At 43.5% G+C, this 23,570-nt stretch overlaps 1 protein-coding gene across 1 annotated transcript in view; it reads right to left on the reverse strand.

The window, feature by feature from the left end:
* The window catches only part of LOC137332895 (kelch-like protein 4), a 286,378-nt gene extending 281,364 nt beyond the window's left edge, over positions 1-5,014 (reverse strand). Inside the window, exon 1 of the mRNA XM_067996887.1 lies at positions 4,825-5,014. The gene's annotated coding sequence lies outside the window, so the exon portion shown is untranslated. The remainder of the gene's footprint in view (positions 1-4,824) is intronic.
* Positions 5,015-23,570: the final 18,556 nt, after the last annotated feature.

The following is a 23,570-nucleotide window of genomic DNA, read 5'->3' on the forward strand; positions in this document are numbered from 1 at the left end:
TTTGGCCCATATCCCTTAATACCTTTGGTTTAAATATCACAAGAATATCCTGACTTGTACCACCCATGGTTGGTCCTTACATTTATAATTGTTCTAATAATGGCAAGTTCTAGAACATGAAAGAGTTTGGAATGTGAATAGGCCATTCACCCATTCCCTTCACAGGTAATGTACAAATAGCCTTACCACAGACCATTGAAACTCTTAAAGGAGATTACCAACCACAGGCAGACCTGCAAGAAAATAAAACTCTGCAACACTTTTCCCCAACTCCAAAAGTGAAACTCCAGGATATTAATATAACCTTACAACCCACACTACTGAACCCTGAACAATTGCTTTACACGGATGACTCATTTGTTGTCCTAGCAGCACAGAAATAATTATATTCCTCAGAGCATTTAATTAGTATCTGTTTACTGAGTTTTTATGAGGCCGGAGAAATTCTTGCGTGCACTTATTCTTTGTATTATACTTGCCTGTCTCCTATAGTATTGCTTCTGGTAAGTGGGGGGATGTGCTGTATTACAAGGGCACTTTGTAGCAACCCATTTTGTGTCTTCTTTAATTATTCAATATGATGAAGACTATTGCAATCCACACAGAGCCCACAACTGTGGGTTTTGCATTTCTTAATCAGCCTAAAAACTGACCTTTATTTTTCTGTAACAATGATTTGAAGAACTGTCACTGTAATTAATTGAGATTAATTTTAACACCGGAATTGTCATTAGTCCTGCAAATAAAGCACTGGAGTACAATCATTTCATTTTGGAGAACTGTAGATAAAAAAAAATGATGCTTTTATTAACTCGTCATCCTTTAGCCATTGCCATAAATCAGTTGTCTTTAGCTTTCAAACATCAAAGCAACACAATGAATTAATTGTGTTTCAGCTCCATCTTTCAGTGCTACATAGAGTAATGATCCAGATGATACTTTTATATTAATGCTTGAATCGAGTGGTAGGTAATGTTCAATCAAAAGGTCAAAATTGGAGTATAATTTGATAATCCACAGGCAGCATATTCACCCCTGTTTTTCTCCAAATATTTGGGAGAACTGTGAGGCAGAGTAGAATCAAGTACTGTTCTTTGGGGCTTACTTTCAAATCCACCAGACTGGGTGGATGAAAAGCTTCTGCTTTGTAAAGAACATATAAACATTGGAATTTACTGGACTGGAAAAAACATTGTGGCTCATCTTTCTGGTCTTAGTGTCTAGGAAATATATCCTAAACAAGAACTATGGAAGTTTACAGCACAGAAGGAGGTCATTCGACCCCTCATGTCTGTGCTGGGTCTTTGTGAAAGCAATCCAAAACTAATCGCACCTCTCTGATCTTCTCCATTGCCCCGTATCATCTTCGGCTTCCAGTATTTATTTAATTTTCCCTTTAAAATGAATGGTCCTTGCCTCAACCACTCCCAAAAACAAAGCATTCCATGCTGCAACAAACCACTACATAAAGAAATTTCTCCTAACTTCTCTCCCACTGTCTTAGTGGGAAAATCCTAGTGGGGCATGGATCCACAACATGTAATTGGCCATAATTTGACACTAAGGGGTATTAAGTTGATGGGTATGCTGATTGATCACAAGGATGTTGGTGTGAAATGAAATGTCACAGTGGTGTGGTGGACGGTGCTTTTCTGCACTTGGATTTAAGGCTTGATACAGGACTGTTTAGTGGGAGCTTTACTCTGCATCTTTCCCATGCTATAGCAAGTTTTGGAATGCCTGATGATGGCACTTAGGGACAAAGTACAGTAAGTTACACTCCCTAGCATTTTCAATCTTGACCACCTTTCCCCTAAAAAATGATAAAAATTAGGCAAGTGAGAAACGTAAAAAGAGTGTGAGAGTAAAATGGTTATACAAGGCAGCAACAAGAAGATAAGAGAGAAAAAACAAGGAGAGTAAGAAGAGAAATGGAAAGGAAAATATTACAGGATCAGTCTCGGTTTGACTGATCACACTCTGAGGCAGCACTGAAAGTGTTCATAGGGAAGTCTGTGGCTCAGACAATTGCAGCTGGGGTGGAAGAGTGGTCGTGGAAACAAAAGCCAGAGTAGCAAACCTGAAAGCAGCAAAAAGTCCTAAATATTACACTGGAACTCTGAATAAGACATATGAACAGTTTCCACACTTTTGCTATATCTGATCGCACCCATTTATACAGAAAACCAGGTTGAAAATGACAGAAAATATTGTTGCACCAACAGGAAAAGTCTGATTTTGATCTGAGAACACTGAAACATCAAATTAAAATCCTTGATTCTATGATCAGCAATCTGCTATATTAACTTTTATTTTAAACATCATTATGTGCAATGGTTATGTACAGTAATCTCTGGTTTATTTTGTGTCAAAATAATCATTGATGTGGTAACAGCCAGCTTCATGTACCTATGTGTTATTTAGTGGCTATTTATGTTACAACAGTGAACTAGTTACATTGAAAGGACCCTGGTCTAGTAGATGAGAATGCATATACGGACCCAAAAGGCAATCATTGTGCATCATCCCACTGAACTCTAAAATTGCATAGAATGCCAGTTTACTAATCCCACCGTGTAATTTCAAGACCCAAATATTTTGGTTTAGTTTATATTTTAAGAAAAATAATTTGGCTGAGAGCTTTTTGTTCCTATGTGAAGTGCAGCAACCAATGCTGGAAGTGCATGAGTGTGGATGCCACATGAGGACAGGATTGGTTTCGGCTGTGATGTCCCTATGGTACAGTAGCTGGCCAGTGCTCATTGTCTAGGCTAACACATGAAGAGTGGCCACTTAGATGAGATGCTGAAGGGTGATCAGTAGGATAGAAGGGGGAGGGGGATTGGCTGCAATCATCTGACAGCAACATTAAACCTGAAGTCTATTTCAAACTGCTGTTTAGTTAACACAAGGAGCCGAGTGTTGTTTTTATAATAACTAGTTTCTCTTACCCAGATTCAATCTTGTTTTCTGCCAATTTTCCGAATGCAACTTTTCGCTTTTCTCTTCTTATAGGTATTGATCTCATTCTCACACCGTAAGCCTTACCTTTTTTTAAATGAATTTCATTTGTTCATCCAGCCTCATTCTCAGTACTAATGTAACATTCGAGTAGACAATCAGAGACCTGAGATCAGCTTTACAAAGGGATTACAGTAACATAGAAATATTGGCTAAATGCACATATTCCCTCATACTCTGTCTGTAACTGTGGTTGTTATAAACTGGTATTGAAACACAGCATGTGACCATATCAGAGATACAAGGGAAGCATTAATCTGTCAGGCACTCGTAAAGTATAATTGATTCTTTTTTAAAAAAGGATATTATAACCAAAAAAAAGTACCACATCAATTAGGTTGGGGACTTGGTCTCTGTGGAATACCAAACAAAGACTTATAAGTTGGACCTCATTATTACTCATTAGTTAGATGTTTGAGTTTATGTGGCCTTTCAGCAGTGTACTGAATCAGGAAGTAGCTAACCTCCATCTGTCTATTTAATTGAGTGAGCAATCTCTGACAATGTTGATGTTTTTGATAAAAAAATAGATGTGATTGGTCGCAGAACTAAACTGCTTTGGTTTACAACAGTATGCTGAAATGGTCCTAGCATTATCTAAATGATTAAACACAATGAAACCTTGTATATGTGTTCAAGGAGCATCAAAACCACTACTTTTTCAGCTTTCAACCCATGGTGGCTCCAGTGCTAATGTCCTGGGAGACAGTTTGATTTTTTTGAGTGACACAGCTGTGTAGAAGGGACCACCTCCAGTCGTTACATTAAAGTCTATAGTACTGAATAAAAAAATTCAAACTTTGGTTGCAGAACACAATATAATAGTCCACTGTTCATAAAACTTCAGTTTTCTATTTTTATATAAAATAGGTTGTCCTAAATTCCTGTTGTGCTGAGGAAAGGAATCCACTCAGTAATTGTTTCAAGCTTTGTTTTGCTTTCAGGACTGACCACTTCACTCACCCAGTGCAAAATGTAAAGCTTAACTCTAAAACATTGTGTAACTGTCACCTCCACTGCTGATGAAGTAGTCCCTCCATTTGTTTCAGTGCCAAGCTTGAAGATACTGGAGTGCAGATCCCTACAATATGTGGGTTGTTCACCAAGCAGACAATTCAGCCTGTATAGATACTATTTGACATACAAACTATACATTTAGTTACTTTCAGAAATAAAACCCAATGAAATGAGGCAGTATAATTGAAGTGGATTCAGATACCTTGAAGGTATTTAGCAAGAGAAGTAAAATGAATGAAAAATAGAAAACTACCAACCGTGTCAGAAATTGGACTGTAGAAACATTTATTTCAAAATCAATTTCAATTTGTTTTCTTGAACCTTTCATTGAGCGGGCTTTTAAAATGTTGCAGTAGTTTATGCCTTGAAAATATTTTTTAATAAATTATTATTTATATATTTATATATTTTTAAAATTAATTTATTATTGCTGTAAAAGTATACTATCGATGTATTAAAAAATAGCCTGATTTATTTACCTTGTGGAACTCCAACCATAAAGCAGTTGACAGAGTCTATGTATGGATAGAAGTTATATTCAGAAATGGTATGTGTTAGCAGAGAACGGCTCAACTCAGGAAACACAATCACCTTGTTCATTTCAATCCGGCTGTTGTTCCTGGCAAGGTCCAGATATGCATTATTGAAATGAGTTATGACACAGCTTCAGTAATTATGCTGGGTACACTAAATAATAAGAATTGTGTTAACTCAGTCCAGGTGGACTATACGCCTGAGATTTGTCTGTAGCAAATACAAATAATAGAGCAATAATGAATCTCTTACCTTTTTGAAAGTAAAAGAACAGAAGGTGCAGATACTCCGTCAAACCAAATGTGTGTCCAGAGCCTAAAGTTTTCTTCCTTGTTACAACAAAAGTGCCTTTTTACTATGCTATGACATTAAATGTATTTTTTTACTCCTTATAATAACCAATTACTTCGGAGAATGCAACAGCAACCTGCTTCCTGTTTCCTCTGCCCTTCAAAGACTGATAAATGTTTGCGTTTTACCCCAAAACACTTTCCTTTCTAAGAGGAAGTTGCAGATAATTGTTTTCCGTTTCACTTCCCTCAGCATCTACATTGAATAATCCTGAGCCCACAGATCATTTCCTTGTTTTCTATGGTCTATGGATATATATCTATATATATATATATGTATAAACCCGCTACGCTCATAACTGTAGAGACAGATAATTAACATTCTAAACTCTCCATTTATACTGGTTGGAGTTAACTTATTCACAACATAATTATCTAGGGCTGTCAAGAATAGAAGGCTGGGAATATTTCAATAAACTCTGCAACTTTCATCTGACTAACAAAGAGCCTAACCTGCGAATAATAGGGAGGTGTCTGTATTTGTTATAAAAGAAATGAACGAAGCAGGTACTTATTTTTCATTGTCATACAACAAAGTAAGATTATTGGTGTTACTGAAAGGAGAGGGCATAGAAGAATGCCGTTGCGTTTAGAGCTGAGAGTGATTACTGTGCGTGTACCCACACTGAAATACTGATGCAGGCCCTGGAGGCATTTAGTGATTCCTACAGTAAGCTAAAGGTTTTGTGCAAAACTCTTGACATTTTTTTCCCAAATGATTGTTCTAAAACTAAATTTGAGACATAAAAAATTGATGGTAGCCAAATGTCACACAAGTAAGTAAGCATGCATTCTGAAATTTGGTTCTTGTTTTATTTATGATGAGAGGGAAGTGCTGAAGTTTTTTTTTCCTGCAGCTGACAAAGATGAGATTAATCATCACCAGAGAGTCAAAAGTAAATAAATTCAGCCAGTTATTGGAAATAACACACAACAGAGGCAACACAAGCAGGAAGAGTAGAGAGAGGGTCTCCTGGATATTTCCAAATTATTCTGGTAAACACAGATGAGTTGTCTGAATTTATATCAATCTATAAATATTATAGAAACCAATTGTAATTGTTTCTTAATAACAGAATGTGCATAAATTTCAAAGATTAGTGTGACTAATTGTAGAGTACTCCAAAAATCCTAATAGGTTAGAAATACATACTGACTGACATTTTAGGTCCTTCCTATTAACCATCCATACTAGCTTTAAGGTGGTTTAGACTGAGATGTGATACTAAATGTTTCCCCCCATCTCCCAGTTATACCCCCTCCTTGCCTTAAAATCCTAACTGCCATATGAATATACAGGTGGAGGCAGACCTCCAGTACAGTACCCAGGTGGTGATTCCTTATGTGTGAGCCCTGACAATGAGTGTTCAATAAAGGAGGCCCATACAGCCAAGCCGGATCCTGCCCTCTTCTAATATCCATACATGCATACCTCGTAGCAGCATACGGTAGCATAGTGGTTATGTTACTGAACTAGTAATCCAGAAGCCTGGACTAATAATCTGGAGGCATGAATTCAAATTCTGCCATGGCAGCTGGGGAATTTAAATTCAGTTAATTAAATAAAATCTGGAATAAAAAGCTAATATCAGTAATGGTGACCCATGACACGACTGGATTATCAAAAAAAACACATCTGGTCCACCAGTGTCCTTTAGAGAAAGAAACCTGCCATCCTTACTTGTCTGGCCTATATGTGACTCTAGACCCACAGCAATGTGGTTGATTCTTAATTGCCCTCTGAAATGGCCTAGCAAGCCACTCAGTTCAAGAAGGCAGCTCGCCACCACCTTCTCAAGGGCAAATAGGGATGGGCAATAAATGCTGGCCTTGCCAGCGACGCCCACATCCCATGAATGAAAGAAAAAAAATGGCCATTGAATAGAACAGGAATCCAAACTGGTTCTTCCCCAGGCAACGAACAATGTAGCCAGTAGTAGTGTCCCTTCCAACACCTGTCTGTGATCCGCTAACGTGGATTGAAGCTGGGACCTTACAGCTCAATTGTACAATCAGCAGTGCATTTACCCAGTAAGCAATTAGGGGAATCATTCTAAGTGCTTTACAGGCGTCTCTGCTGCTCTTCATTCCTATTTGACCTTTTTTAACGTAGATGCCTGGAGGCAGCATTCTGTGCAGAGGTTTATATTGATGATGACCTAAAGTATGTTACAGAAAACACAGTTTCCCCAGTTGCCTGAAAAAAGAGGTGCAATATTCTCCTTGGGACTAAATAAGTTTTCCCCTTCACCACATTGCAGTTCAAAATAATAATAAAAATCAAATAATTTTAAAGCAGTCCCAACATGAACTGTGTATATATATTTTTTTTAATCTGTTCTTTATCTCCAAAGCAAAACATATAGGGACTGATGTCCAGGATTCCAGGTCTATGAGGTGGGAGGGATTGACTGCACATGCTAAATTAGCAGGCAGACCAATTTAAGCCTCATATTCAAACACATTTCAGAAATTAACAGGAACTGGGAAAGCCACCACTAGAAATAGCCACCATCAACATCCTGGGGGTCACCATTGACCAAAAACTTAACTGGACCAGCCATATAAATACTGCAGCTACAAAAGCAGGTCAGAGGCTGGGTATTCTGCAGCGAATGAGTCACCTCCTTACTCCCCAAAGCCTTTCCACCATCCACAAGGCACAAGTCAGGAGTGTGATGGAATACTCTCCTCTTGCCTGGATGAGTGCAGCTCCAACAGCACTCAAGGAGCTTGACACCATCCAGGACAAAGCAACCCGCTTGATTGGCACCCCATCCACCACCCTAAACATTCACTCTCTTCACCACCGGTGCACCGTGGCTGCAGTGTGTACGATCCACAGCAACTCGCCAAGGCTTCTTCGACAGTACCTCCCAAACCCGCGACCTCTACCACCTAGAAGGATAAGGGCAGCAGGCACATGGGAACAACACCACCTGCACGTTCCCCTCCAAGTCACACGCCATCGTGACTTGGAAATATATCGCCGTTCCTTCATCGTCGCGAGGTCAAAATCCTGGAACTCCCTACCTAACAGCACTATGGGAGAACCTTCACCAGACGGACTGCAGCGGTTCAAGAAGGCGGCTCACCACCACCTTCTCAAAGGCAATTAGGGATGGGCAATAAATGCTGGTCTTGCCAGCGATGCCCACATCCCGTGAACAAATAAAAAAAATAGAATTATTTAAACTGATGCTGGCGACATTGAGACAGGAAGAAAAGGTTCAAATAAGAAAAAGCTAAATTTAAGGTTGATATCAGGGAATTCCTCTTCATACAAAGAGTGATCTTCCCAAAGAACGGATTGCTGGAGTAGTGGAGTTGAAAACCCTGGAATCATCTAAATAAAAAAAATTGGATGCAGAAATGAGTGAACTGCAGGAAGCTTTTGGATGGATGTATTAAGATGCGCTGAATGGCCTTCCTCATCTGTAGTTACCTTGAGATCTTGTGTATTGTCAAATATCTTTCTAGAAAACCTAAATCCATTCTCAGCAGGCCGGTGATCAATATTAATCATTTCTACCCCCTGTTGGATGGGAAGAGGAAAGCACCCCTCATCATGTGATGAGTTGTTTATTAGTTCAAATCTGAAACAAAGCCTATTGGAATTTTGTCTGGTATCATGCCTCCTTTAATGGCTATGCAGTAACAAACAATTTACTTGCATCTTCTCCATCCAGTATTATGGGCTCGATTTTCTGATGTCCCGTGACGGGTGGGCTCCGAAAATTGGGGATTCCCGGGGCGGGTGCGGAGCCTGGCTCAAACCCGCCCACTTCAGGGTTCCCCAATGACGCTCTTAGATGCGTGTGCAGCCCCCGCATGCGGGACTCCCACCGGCAATTAATGCCGGCGGGATCCCACTTAAATCAATTAATTGGATACTTCAGGTCATTAGGAGACCTGATTTGTAGGATATTTTAGGAGGGGTGGGATTTTCAGGTCAACTGGGACTGTTTCCCGTACTGGGGGAAACACTTCCAGTTGAAATGGATGTGTTGCAGCCATCAGCCTGTGGCAGCTGCAAAGGTCCATTTGACAGGTGTGGTGGGGGAGACCCTCACTCATTTCAGGAGACAACTCTGTCACTTTGGACAAAGTTTGGCCTGCACTACCCTCCTCCTAACACTAAAATTCACCAACTTGCAACCTCAACTCCGGTGTGCAGACACATTTACCTACCTTGCGGACCCCCTCAAATGTACATCATCCAGATGGGGGTCGCCGTAGCTGCAGTCATGAGCTCCTCGGATGACGAACAGCATCACCAGCCTCGCTGGCCACACCGTCCACCTCTGACACGTGGAGCTCCACAACACAGTGCTGTGACACATCCACCTGCACAGCAGGAGGGAGGGCAACCGCAGAGAGTGATGCGTCGCAGAAGGCACTACAGGGTCTACAGACTGAGGCTCAGCTTCCTGGATCTCTCTGAGGAGCAGTGTATATGGAGGCTCAGAGTCAGTCGCCAGGTAGTCACGGACATCTGCAGTCTCCTTAATGACGAGCTGCTCCCGGATGGACCGAGCGGCATCTTCTTAACTGTCGCTGTCAAATTCATCACTGCCCTCAACTTCTTAGCATCCGGATCCTTCCAGAGTGCCACCAGGGACATCACCGGGGCCTCTCGGTCGTCTGCACACAAGTGCATAAGGCAGGTCACCGACGGCTTGTTCTGCAGGGCCTCGCACTATATCAACTTCCCCATGGATGACCTCATCCAGATGGAGAGGGCAGTGGGGTTCCATTCTATGGCTGGCTTCCCATGGGTGCAGGGTGTAATCGATTGCACCCATATAACAATACGAGCACCTCGACACAAGCCAGGACTGTTCATCAACAGGAAGGGCTATCACTCCATCAACACTCAGCTTGTCTGTGACCACTGCAAGACATTCCTTCACGTGTGTGCCAGATACCCTGGCAGCTGCCACGATTCCTTCATCCTCTGGGAGTCCAACGTCCCGCCCCTCTTCCACTCACCCAACACCTGCAAGGGCTGGCTCCTCAGGGACAAGCGATACCCCCTGCAACATGGCTTATGACAACTCTGAGGAACCCCACCACCGAGCCACAGCGTCGATATAATGACAGCCACATCGCTACCAGGTCTACAATTGAGCATGCTATCGGGCTGCTCAAGATGCGCTTCAGGTGCCTTGATCGTTCTGGGGGAGCGCTCCAATACGCACCAGACAGAGTGGGGAGCATTATAGTCGTCTGTTGTGCCCTGCACAACACGGCACAACAGAGAGGGTTGCCGCTGGAGGAGGCCCCATCCACATCTGCCACCCATATTGAGGAGGAGGAGGAGGCCGAGGAGGAGGGGGAAGAGAAGGAGCAACCCATGGGCAGAACAGCGGCTCACCTGGCTGCTCGTGAGGCCAGGGAGTCACTGATATGTGAATGGTTCTCCTAACATCAGAATGTGTGAAGAGTCCAGCCCTCATCACCTGGACAGAGGATGCGGCCACACCAGCCCCCTCCCCCGCCCCTGCACAAAACAGTGGGTGGCATCAAGTGTGCGTGTTCATGGTGAACCTCATGAAAAGGACTTATTGCAAAAGCCAGTCAAGAATGGGCAAGACGTGGCAGTAGTGGTGATAATAATAAGATTTATTGTGAATGTGAAAGAAAACAAACACAAATAAAAAATATGACAAATCGTCAAACACCCTTGTGCATCCCCTTTGTGCTCACAAAACCTTCGCCTTACGTTTACGGGAACCCCTACGTGGTGCTACCCCTCTTTTCCATGCCCTGACTGATGAGATGCTTTGCGCAGATGCCCTCTGGGTTTCGGTGCCCGTGAGGACCCCTTCAAAGACTGCTCCACCTGCACCTGTGCAGGGGCAGACTCGACCACCTGGAGAGGAGGCAGCACTGGTTGAGAGGGGGGCAATGGGTGAGACGTGGAAGCGCTTTGAGTGCGTCCCCACTTCCATGTCCCCTTTTGCCATCATCCCTCTCCTGGGCCTTCTGGCATCTCTTCTCTTATCAAGGCAAAACACAGAGAGGCGTGATTGAGTGATGGTTGCATAGTGACCCGCTGCATGCATTGGTGTGGGTGGGGGTGAGCGTGAGGGAAATGCATGGGAGGGTGCGTGTGAGACATAGCCATGAGAATGTATGAGGATTGGGTTGCGTGGTGGTGTTTGAATGGGAACTGGGGCGGTGAGTAAGTGCAGGCAAGGTGAGGATGATGGCTGAGTGGATGTGAGGAGTGATGCAAGAGCATTGTGATGGCAGTGCAGAAGAAGTTGTGTGGTGGTGGAGGTGATGTGGAAGATGGAGTGTGGGAGAATGCGTAAGTATGCTCATTTTGGCTGACCTGGTAAGGTCATTAAAGCGCTTTCTGCACTGGACCCAAGTTCGGGAGATGTTACTGATGCTGGTGACCTCTGCCACCTCAAGCCAGACCGTCTTGGTGGCAGAGGCAGGCCACTTCCTCCCGTCCGCTGGGAAAAACGTTTCCTTCCTCCTCCTGACCTCATCGAGCAGCACCTGGAGTGAGGAGTCTGAGAACCTTGGAGCAGCCTTGCCTCTGGGCTGCTCCATGCTGCCAATTTGGTTGTTTGCTGCAGGAGGAGCATTGGTGGACTGCCCCTTTAAATAGGGCTCCTCCTGCTGACAGCCTGTGATGCGGGTGCGCAGTGCGCCCGCTGCACAGGTCTGGAAGGGGAAACCTGGAAGCCATGATAAGTGCCTTCAATTAGGCTGCGATCGCGTGTGGAGCATCCCAAATTTCACTGGGCGCGTTACCCACGCGCCCAGTCGACCCCCTGCTGCCAACCCGCCTCCCTCCTAATATCGGGCCCTATATGTTCGTTTGTATCAAAGTCTCTCACAACAAAGAACAAAGGAAATCTTTTTGGTCAAAACCAATGGTTTTATTTTAAAAATCCCCAAGCATTGCAAGAACTATAGTATTGCTTCATCAGATTACAAGGTAACTACAGATGAGGAAGGCCATTTGGTCTATCTTAATTCACCGACCCAAAAAAAACCCTAGTTACCCCTATTGTTGCATCCAATAGTTTCTTAAATGAATCCATGTTTTTTGCATCCACTCCTCTGTCTGGAAGTCCATCCCAAGTGTTAATCACTCTTTATGTGAAGAAGAACCTCCTGATATCAGTCCTAAATTTATCTTTTACTGGTTTGAACCTGTGTCTACTTGTCCTACAGTTGTAATTTAATTTAAAATAGTATTCCGGATTTATCTTTTCCATATTGTTAACTATCATAGACCCCTATAAGGTCACACCTCAGACTCCTCATTTTCAGGCTAAAAGAAACAAGTTTCAGCTGCCATTCCTCATAACTCACACCTTTAACAACGTATATCTGCCTCCTCGCTATTCTCTGCATTACCTTCAGTAGCTGGATGTTTTCCGTGTTTCTTCGCAACCAGATCATCTGACTTATATTCTACCATTTTGACTATGTAGTTGATCATTCCATTGGCTTTGTTGATTCCTGCTCTGCATTGGTTGGACATGTGGAGAGTTGAGTCTACTGAGACACCTAGGTCTCTTTAAATTTCATCCTTAGCTATTTCAACACCATTTATGGGATATACAGGAGAGAAATCTGAGCAGAAAACAGGGCCAAAAACGACAAATTTTGGGGCATGTGAAACACGTCCGTCTACAAATTGGATCAGGCGATATTCAGCGTCTCTGGTGGCGGCTAAAATAGGCATTAAGCCCCTTAAATGTGTAAATGAGCGGCCAAACACCTGTTTATGAACCTTTCCATGAAATTATCAATGCGGACTGGAGCAGGAGATGGGCATGCTACGCTCAGATTTTGGTTCCTAGTGCAGCCTAATTAATGGTCCTTAAAGGGACTGCTGGAGGTTGCCACTAAATAGGTAAGCAAATCTTTTTAAATTCACCTTTGTGTGGAGCTGAGGGCAAGAGTGCTCCTCCTGGCTCCACAGCACTACTGCTGGCTGCTGTCGGCCCGCGCAACACCCACTTCCGTTCTCCTTCCCACCCCCCATCTCGACTTACTTTAGTGCCACTGCTGGTGAGGTAGCCGGTCCAAATGGTTCACATGGGTGAGTCTCTGGCTTCTGGCACACACTAGGTGCATGCCGATCGCTTCAGGCCTGAAAAAGGGCCAAGTTCAATTTCTACCCCTATGTATCATCCATTTTCCTTATTGAGTATTTTACCCTCATCTGCATTACATTTCATCTGTCTTTGTTCAGCCCACTTACGTAATTTGTCCAATTCTTTCTATAATTTCTGAGCTGCCTTACTTGATTCCATTGCCCCTTTCAATTTCGTATCATCTGCAAATTTGTCCAATTTGCATTGGGTTTATGAATCTAAGTCATTAATGTAAAATAGAAACAGTTGTGGTCCCAATGCAGTGCCTTCGGACACCCCACTCAGTACAGCCCCCCATTCTGACCTATTTCCTCTAACAAAGACCTGGGGCATAGTTTTATTGGGGAGCCGGGAAGGGGGCGGGGGGTGGAATTCCTGACGGAAAATCTGGAAGTACGGATTTCCCAGATGTTCTCACGATTTTGACTAAAGGACGTCTTTATTTTTAACCGTTTCCCGCCCGACAGGCCAACCTGATTGACAGGCTAGCCTCAGTCAGATGGGAGAAGAGGAAGGAAGTGGATGCGAGCAGGTAAGTCTACGATGGGGGTGGGGGGCGGATTGTCGGGGTGTCAGAGTCTGGGGTCGGGGCACATTGGGTGGGGCTCAGTCATTGGGTGGGGCTCAGTCATTGGGTGGGTCAGTCATCGGAGGAGGTCAGACATCCGGGGTCAGCGGGGAGGTCAGTCATCGTGGCGGGGAGGGGTGGTCAGATATCGGGGGCTCAGTCATCAGGGTTCATCGGGGGGGGGGGCTGTCATCGGGAGTCATCGCAGGGGGGTCAGTCATCGGGGGTTCAGTCATCAGGGGGCTCCGTCAATGGGGGCTTCGTCATCAGGGGTCATGGGGGGGTTCTGTTTTGGGGGGGTCGAGGTCAGGGGTCATCGCAGGGGGTCGGAGATTGTCGGGAGGTCGGAGATCATGTGGCGATGCTCAGAGATCATGAAGGGGGGATTCGGAGATGGTGAGGGCTTTGGAGATCGTGATGAGGGGTCGGAGATTGTGAGGTGGTGTTGGAGATCGTGAGGGGGGTCGGAGATCTTGGGGGGGGGTCGGAGATTGTAGTGGGGGCCGGAGATTGTGGGCGTGGTCGCTGCAGGTAGGCTTGTTGGGCCTGGGGGGAGCACTCCTGCTCCTCCGGGCCCACAAGCTGTGCTATAAAGGCACTTACCTGCTGTTTCAGGCCTTCTCGCCTCCTATCACGTGGCGTGAAGTAGAAGGCCCGGGAATCCCAGCCCCCAGGAGTTAAAAACAAAAAATCTGAAAAAATGGATGTCCGCAGCCTCCTTGAAAGCTTTTAATGACCAACCCGCCTCCTGAGAGAGGATTGGTTGCCCGCCCCTCGTCCCGCCTCCATTAAAACCGGAAATGGGCGGGTTGGAGGCGGGTTGGGGGCGGGTTTTAAGTTTAAAATTTTTTTACTGCTCCCCCCCGCCATCAACCCACCTGTTTTTCCGAGTTAAACTCATGCCCCTGTTGTTTTCTTAACTTCAGCCAAATTCTTATCACATTCTCAAGTTTTATCCAAAATTGTCACAGCTTTGAGCTGAACTAGCAGCCTTTGTGTAGAACTTCATCAAATGCCTTTTGGGAACTAAGTCTACAATGTTGTAGCCTTTACCACAGTCCACTTGAGTTGTCACTTCCTTAAAGAAATCAGGGAGGTTGGTCAGGGAGGATCTTCCTCTTCTGAATCCATGCCAGGTTGATTCAAACAGATATAAATAGAAATATTTTACAACATAATGAAGGAGGGAGCCTGAGTCCATCACATACTGACAATATTTTTTATAAATGTCTTTCAGCTGTAATATTAATACTTGGCATTTGCTGACATTGGTACTTTGCTGATGTTGCTTTTTCTTAATGTTACATCTGCATTGACATTGAGGATCTTCTTAGCCAAGTTATGGGTTTGAACTTACCAGGAAAAGAGTTGGCGAGTGAGATTGTGTTGGCTGGGCAAAGAAATCCTGTGAAATAATGGAGCGAGACTTTGTGGGATTTGAAGTAAAGTACATTTTATTAAAAATATAATAGGTGAGGTTATTCCTGGTACGAACTGTATTTGAAAAATTGGGTTTGAAAATAATGTGAAAAGCAGAAATGAAACTCTTTTAGCTGTGAAAGAGTCTCTCATTTGTGTTTCCATGCTTGATTTGGAAGTAGTCTTATTAAAATGTTAGATCGTTTACCTTGACTTTTGGAAAAAAGAAATCTGGAATTAGTGCAAGATTATGAAACTGCCTTATTTAAATGAATGATTAATACGACAAATACAACACTGTGTGCTACATTCAGCCAAAAGTACCAAGTGGATGATCCATCTCGGCCTCCTCCCGAGATCCTCACCATCACAAAAGCCAGTCTTCAGCCAATTCGATTCACTCCACGTGATATCAAGAAACAGCTGAGTGCACTGGATACAGCAAAGGCTATGGGCTCCGACAACATCCCGGGTGTAGTGCTGAAGACTTGTGCCCCAGAACTAGCCGCACCTCTAGCCAAGCTGTTCCAGTACAGCTACAACACTGGCATCTATTCGACAAAGTGGAAAATTGCCCAGGTACGTCCTGTCCACAAAAAGCAGGACAAACCCAATCTGGCCAATTACTGCCCCCTCAGTCTAATCTCAATTATCAGCAAAGTGATGGAAGGTGTCATCGACAGTGCTATCAAGCGGCACTTACTCACCAATAACCGCTCACCGATGCTCAGTTTGGGTTCCGCCAGGACCACTCGGCTCCAGACCTCATTACGGCCTTGGTCCAAACATGGACAAAAGAGTTAAATTCCAGAGGTGAGGTGAGAGTGACTGCACTTGACATCAAGGCAGCATTTGACCGAGTGCGGCATCAAGGAGCCCTAGTAAAATTGAAGTCAATGGGAATCAAGGGGAAAAATCTCCAGTGGCTGGAGTCATACCTAGCACAAGGTTGTTGGAGGCTAATCATCTCAGCCCGAGGACATTGCTGCAGGAGTTCCTCAGGGCAGTGTCCTCAGCCCAACCATCTTCAGCTGTTTCATCAATGACATTCTCTCCATCATAAGGTCAGAAATGGGGATGTTTGCTGATGATTGCACAGTGTTCAGTTCCATTTTCAACCCCTCAGATAATGAAGCAGTCTGAGCCCGCATGCAGCAAGACCTGACAATACCCAGGCTTGGGATGAGAAGTGGCAAGTAACATTCGCGCCAGACAAGTGCCAGGCAATGATCATCTCCAACAAGAGAGAGTCTAACCACCTCCCCTTGACATTCAACGGCATTACCATCACCAAATCCCCCATCATCAACATCCTGGGGAGTCACCATTGACCAGAAACTTAACTGGACCAGCCACATAAATATTGTGGCTACAAGAGCAGGTCAGAGGCTAAGTATTCTGTGGCGAGTGACTCACCTCCTGATTCCCTAAAGCCTTTCCACCATCTACAAGGCACAAGTCAGGAGTGTGAAGGAATACTCTCCACTTGCCTGGATGAGTGCAGCTCCAACAACACTCAAGAAGCTCGACATCATCTGGGACAAAGCAGCCCACTTGATTGGCACCCCATCCACCACCTTAAGCATTCACTCCTTCCACCACCGGTGCACAGTGGCTGCAGTGTGTACCATCTACAAGATGCACTGCAGCAACTCGTCACGGCTTCTTCGACAGCACCTCCCAAACCCACGACCTCTATCACCTAGAAGGACAAGGGACAAGGTGCATGGGAACACCACGACCTGCACATTCCACTTCAAGTAACACACCATCCTGACTTGGAAATACATAGCTGTTCCTTCATCGTCACTGGGTCAAAATCCTGGAACTCCCTACCTAACAGCACTGTGGGACAACCTTCACCACATGGACTGCAGCGGTTCAAGAAGGCTGCTCACCACCACCTTCTCAAGGGCAGTTTGAGATGGGCAATAAATGCTGGCCTTGTCAGTGACACCCACATCCCATGAACGAATAAAAAAAACATTCTCACCGGCATTATGGCCATTTCTTACAAGATGTTTTAATGAGGAAGGCCAAGCAATTACTCAATTGGAAACTATAGTTTTTGTGTCAGCCTGTTCCTGCCCAACAAAATTCACAGTGGCCTTTGGATCAATGACCCAAACTTGTTAAAAATTTCACACAGCTGCAAAGATTCCAAAGGGAATATTAATGGATAAATTTGTTCAAATTGCAGAAGTTGGAGTATACTTATGGAGTCACAAACCCCTTTCAAAATTGGACGTTAAGTTTAACTTATCAATAATAGTGGAATATGGTAGTCAAATATTCAGAATTTGACTTTTGAATAAAATAGAACATTTCCAAAGAATATTGCCACAGCCATTTTGCTTTTTTAATACACCGATGATTTATTTTCATTGCTGATAAAAATTCAAAGTTCTGTTGCTTTGTTTTTAGATGCAATTACTCGGTTTGACACCTGAAATTGTGCTATCTCATTTTCCTTACATTTGTGTGTCAACACCTTATTTTTGTCTAATAAAAGTTACTGTCTTCACAAACATATAAACAAAAAATGCTGGAAACACATGAGGTACATCAGGGTCTGAAAAGAAAAAAAGACAGATTAATGTTTCACATGTAGATTATTTTTCAGAACTCTAATTGTGACACTTTATGAAAGCTCTCAAAATGTGAACCCATCCATTTTTCTCTACAGATGCTGATGTATCTGCTGTGTATTTCCAGTATTTCTTCTTTTATTTCAGTTTCCAGTATTTGCAGTTTTTCCTTCTATCCCATTACAAACATACTTATAACATATAACATCTTGACATCCCAATCTGATGAACCCCACAATTTTACACAAACTGGAGTCTCTCATTGCCTTAATTAATCTAAAGCTAATCCCTGCAGTATAGTGGCAGCTGAAGTCAATTTCTTATGTAACAGTTTTAGCAAGTAAGTAACTTTAGATCTTGATTGACTCAAGCTAGTTAACCCACCACACAACACTCACTTTACAATTTACAAGAAGCAATCATGAACTTGAAGTTATTATCTCAAAGTCTGTCAGCCAGCCCACTTCTATAAACTTCACTTACTCAAGTGGTTGGAGTATTGGCATGCTAAAGCACAATTCCTGGTTTTATTTTGACTGCCGTTCCTCTTGGACTTCAAGCTTTGCTCTTCAAAAGGCGCAAACTCTGGCCTAAGAAGGGATTATTTTAGAAGTCCCTTGGCTATTGTATTCAGACTAAGCTCATCAATCAGAGTCTATCTTGCAAGTCACAACTCTCCATCGGTCTGAACACAGGATACAACAGCAACAATCTCACAATTAGATTCTTCACCACTCTTTTCAAAAATATCCCTCAACCCAACAGTATCACAGGTGATTTTTTTGGTATTCATGACGATCCGGATTCTTTCCCCTCAGTCTGGTTCAGTAATAACTGAAGTCGAATACATTTTAAAGTTCAACACATCTTTAATAGCAGGGTTCTTAGTCTGCAGCATTGATTTGGACTCCTGATAGAGTCCCTCTATGCTGGCAGAGCAAGAACAAAAACATACAGAAATCCACACGTTTTTATACAAATCAATAGGGTTGGAACATACTTAACGAGGGTCAACACCAATCATAAGCCGGGCATAGGTTGCCATGCGAGGTTACATTATTTCCGGCCAATCATAAATCGTCCATGTGCTGATCATGCTGCTGTTAGACATCAAAGGGGATAACTTCCTCACTTTCCAACTTAGAATGTTCTTCCCTGTTCCTTCTGTTCCTTATCTCCCAACCTGGAATGTCTTTCAACTTTGGCTAAGCTCGTTCCCTATATTGATCTGCCATAAACATGGAGACATTCAGACCAGTCCTTGACTCACATCAAAGACCTATCATTGATAAGACAATGCAGGCCTGCTGACTAAGCAAACATATGGCCCAGCAGGAGGGCCAGGCCACTTGTATCAATCTCAGTTACTAACTAATTAACCCTTTCTAACCATTTTGCATTCTGCTTCTTTGCCACGTAGGCATTTTAATATTTTACTAAAAACTGACCACGTAGGGATTCTCATTCACTTGAAGGAAGGCTTTAGTATCTAGGTGAGTTGTATCTAGCTCTGTCCTTAATGTCAGTAGTTTCAGCCTTACAAAATTATTTCATTGAACATTAGGTTCTGTGATTAAGTGACAGAAAATTTCTTCTTGGCGTAGCAGCTGTCCAATAGTGAGCTCATCCTGTTTCAGTCATAATATGGCACCAATCATGGGACTGTTAAACAAATCATCTAATTCAGTTTTCATGGCGCTAGCACCTTACCAATTGCATGTTGTTTATATGTAATACTGAACCAAAGTGGAAGTGTATTTACATGTGTGTATTTTTCCTGATTATTGAATGTGACTTCAAAATGGATCTTGTTCATCTCCTGGGCGTACTGCATGGAAGAGTTTATCAACTCGCAGATCAAATCAGACAGATATTGCTGAACAACCCCTTTAAACCCAACATCTCCTAGAAATTCAAATCCCTTAAACTAAGGGCCTAGAAACCCAGCAATTATAGAAGAAGATTTGGCGATATCCAGTTTCATTCTTTTCTTTAGCAGTCTGTGGAGGTTCTTCTTGAAGTTGATGAATGATGCTGAAGTACTGAGGGTGGAGTTGAGTGCATAAGTGAAGGACAGGCTTAGATGTTTCTTCTCACATTCATTGTTATGAATGCCAGAATTTAAGACTAGAAATTCTGTTGATGATAGAGGACAAATGCATAATGCAATTTTTTGACATTTCTCTGCCTGCTGTTTTAACTAAAGTGCCAGCCTGTTTATTTTAGAGGAATGTCACACAAATGCCATTCGCATTTATCCACCAATATTGCAGTAATCTGTAGCCTTTAGCACATATGCAAGCCTTCGATAAGTTCTCACCTGTGGCCGCACTGTGGTACTGAGTTTCAGTTGGCCATTTGTCATACTTTTATCATTCAGCATGTTCCTACTGATACCTGTTATTTGCTGACACATTCAAACATATTGAATGTGAAAGTCCAATATGTGACACAGCCATGGATTATACTGTATTTCAGATATCCTTGCAGTTCTCTTGACTCTTACTCAGTTCATTGTGATCAGTGCTGAACATTTAGAATGACCAACGTCTCTTTAAACTGCATCAGATAGCTGGTTAATTACTGCTAGATTAAATCCTGTTCTCAGTCGGCTGCAGATCTATGCAGGATAAGACTTTAGGAAACATTCATTGATCTCCATGACCAGGTCTGTATTGCTGGCATTGTTTTGCATTACTTAGAAAATACTGATAGCACTAATTAGTTCCCGAAGGTAACTGTATTTAAAGATAGTAACTGCAGTTCATCTGTCAGATATCTAGCATATTCACAAATCCTTACATTTCAGTTGCTACTTCAAGTAATATATAATAATGTAATAAGTATTTGCAATGACTAAAAATCTCATGGTAGAAAGTTTTTTTTTAAATCACTCACTCACTTTTAATGGCTTAAGAAAAATTTGTTTCCACATACCAATATAGGATAAGATATTATAAGCAGATGCTAAACAATTTACTGAGACCGTGAAAAATTGGGGGTGATTTTAACCCTAACCCTAACTGGAAGCTAGGCAAGTGGGCAGTTAAAATTGTCCAGGTTACTTATCCACCCTCGAGTTGCTCGGATCTCACCGACTGTGATTTTTATGCAGGTTTCTGGTCAGATGGGTAAGCCACCTGCCTAAAGCCAACAGGGTCCTTCTTTAAATATGCAGATCAGGTCACAACTGCAGTTTTAACTCAGGCCTGAGTGGGAAGCTACTGTAGCCTGCCCACCAGAGAGAGTATGAGAATAGACTGGAGGCTAACATAAAAGGGAATCCAAAAGTCTTCTATAGGCATATAAATAGTAAACAGGTACTAAGAGGAGGGGTGGAGCCGATTAGGGACCAAAAAGGAGATCTACGCATGGAGGCAGAGGGCCTGGCTGAGGTACTAAATGAGTATTTTGCATCTGTCTTTACCAAGGAAGAAGATGCTGCCAAAGTCACAGTAAAAGAGGAAGTAGTTCAGATACTGGATGTGCTAAAAATTGAGAATGAGGAGGTACTAGAAAGGCTGGCTGTACTTAAAGTAGATAAGTCCCTGGTCCAGATGGGATGCATCTTCGGTTCTTGAGGGAAGTAAGGGTGGAAATTGCAGAGGTGCTGGCCATAATCTTCCAATCCTCCTTAGATATAGGCGTGGTGCCAGAGGAGTGGAGAATTGCAAATGTTACACCCTTGTTCAAAAAAGGGTGTAAGGATAAACTTGGCAACTACAGGCCAATCAGTTTAACCTCGGTGGTGGGGAAGTTTTTGGAAACAATAATCCAGGACAAAATTAATAGTCACTTGGACAAGTGTGGATTAATGAAGGATTTGTTAAATCGTGTTCAACTAGCTTGATTGAGTTTTTTGATGAGGTATCAGAGAGGGTTGATGAGGGCAATGCAGTTAATGTTGTGCATATGGACTTTCAAAAGGCATTTGATAAGGTGCCACATAATAGGCTTGTCAGCAAAATTGAAGTCCATGGAATAAAAGGGGCTGTGTCAGCATGATTACAAAATTGGCTAAGTGACAAGAAACAGAGAGTAGTGGTGAACGGTTGTTTTTCGGACTAGAGGAAGGTATACAGTGGTGTTCCCCACGGGTCAGTACTAGGACCACTGCTTTTTTTGATATATATTAATGACTTGGACTTGGGTGCACAGGGCACAATTTCAAAATTTGCAGATAACACAAAACTTGGAAGTATAGTAAACAGTGAGGAGGATAGTGATAGACTTCAAGAGGACATGGTCAGGCTGGTGGAATGGGCAGACACATGGCAGATAAAATTTAACGGAGAGAAGTACAAAGTGACACATATTGGCGGGAAGAATGAGAAGAGGCAATATAAACTAAATGGTACAATTCTAAGGGGGATGCAGGAACAAAGAGCCCTGGGGGTTTATGTGCACAAGTCTTTGAAGGCGGCAAGACAGGTTGAGAAAGCAGTTAAAAAAGCATATGTGATCCTGAGTTTTATAAATAGAGACAAAGGGGGTGATTTTAGGATGCAAATGCGGGTGCGTTGGGGATCACGCAAATCCCGTTTGGGTTCGAAAGCCGGCTCCAACTCGCCGGCTTCCGAGTTTCCCAGGGATCCACCTGTGTGCTCGTGGGCAACCCGAAAACAGAAGTCCCGCCGGCAATTAAAGCTGGCGGGATGACAGTTAAAGAGCCAAATGTACCTCATTGAGGTACTTAAGGCACTTTACTTGTGACAGATGAAGGGATTTGAAAGATTTTTAACTTAGCTGGGCTGCTTGTCCACCGCTTCAGATTCACGCTGGATCAGGGAACAAGAAACAAAATAAATTAAATAAAAAAGCATGCAATGAAGTGAAAACACTAAATGCACCTACGTTTGAAACCTGCTCCAATGTCTCATGTCTTCCGCTCCGATGAACCCCTCTTCACCCTCTCGATGTCCCCCTCATCTTCCCCCCCTCGAACTTCCCCTCTCCCCCCAGGATCTTTCCCTCTTCCCCCCCCCGATCTTCCCCTCTTCCCCCCCCCCCCCACCCCGATCTTCCCCTCTTTCCCCCCCCCCCCCCCGATCTTCCCCTTCCCACCCCCGATCTTCCCCTCCGATCTTCCCCTCTCCTCCCCCCCCCCCCCCACCGCCCCAGTCTTCCAGTCCAGCGCCGGATCTTCCATTCTCACCCCTCTCTCTCTTTCCCGCACCCCCCCACTCGCTTGCAGCCCCTGATGGCAGCCAGCCTGTCAATCAGCCAGCCTGCCTGCCGGGTGCGAAACCCGGAGAGGACGTTAACCATTATCAATCAACGTGCGATCGCGTCAGAAACGGCCCAATCGCCCCCCACCCCCGGCTGCCACCCCACCTACCTGCTAATATCGGGGCCATAAAGTACAAAAGCAAGGAAGTTATTTTGAACCTCTATAAAAAAAAATTGGAGTATTGTGTCCAGTTCTGGGCACCGCACTTTAGGAAGGATGTGAAGGCATTAGAGGGGGTATGGAAAAGATTTACTAGAATGGTTCCAGGGACAAGGGACTTCAGTTACATGGATAGACTGGAGAAGCTGGGGTTGTTCTCATTAGAGAGGAGAAGGTTAAGAGGAGATTTGAAAAAAGTATTCAAAATCATGAAGTATTTAGATAAAGTAAATAAAGAGAAACTATTCCTCATTGGCGGAAGGGTCGAGAACCAGAGGACACAGATTTAAGGTGATTAGCAAAAGAACCAAAGGCAATATGAGGAAAAACTTTTTTACGCAGCAAGTGGTTACGATCTAGAATGCGCTGCCTTAAAGGATGGTGGAAGCAGATTCAATCATGGCTTTCAAAAAGGAATTGGATAAATACTTGAAGGGAAAAAATTTGCAGGGCCACGGGGAAAGAGCGGGGGAATGGAACTAACTGGATTGCTCCTACAAAGAGCTGTCACGGGCTCGATGGGCCGAATGGCTTCCTTCTGTGTCGTAAACCATT

The sequence above is a fragment of the Heptranchias perlo genome, chromosome 15 (assembly GCF_035084215.1).
Source record: "Heptranchias perlo isolate sHepPer1 chromosome 15, sHepPer1.hap1, whole genome shotgun sequence".
NCBI classification, from domain to species: domain Eukaryota; kingdom Metazoa; phylum Chordata; class Chondrichthyes; order Hexanchiformes; family Hexanchidae; genus Heptranchias; species Heptranchias perlo.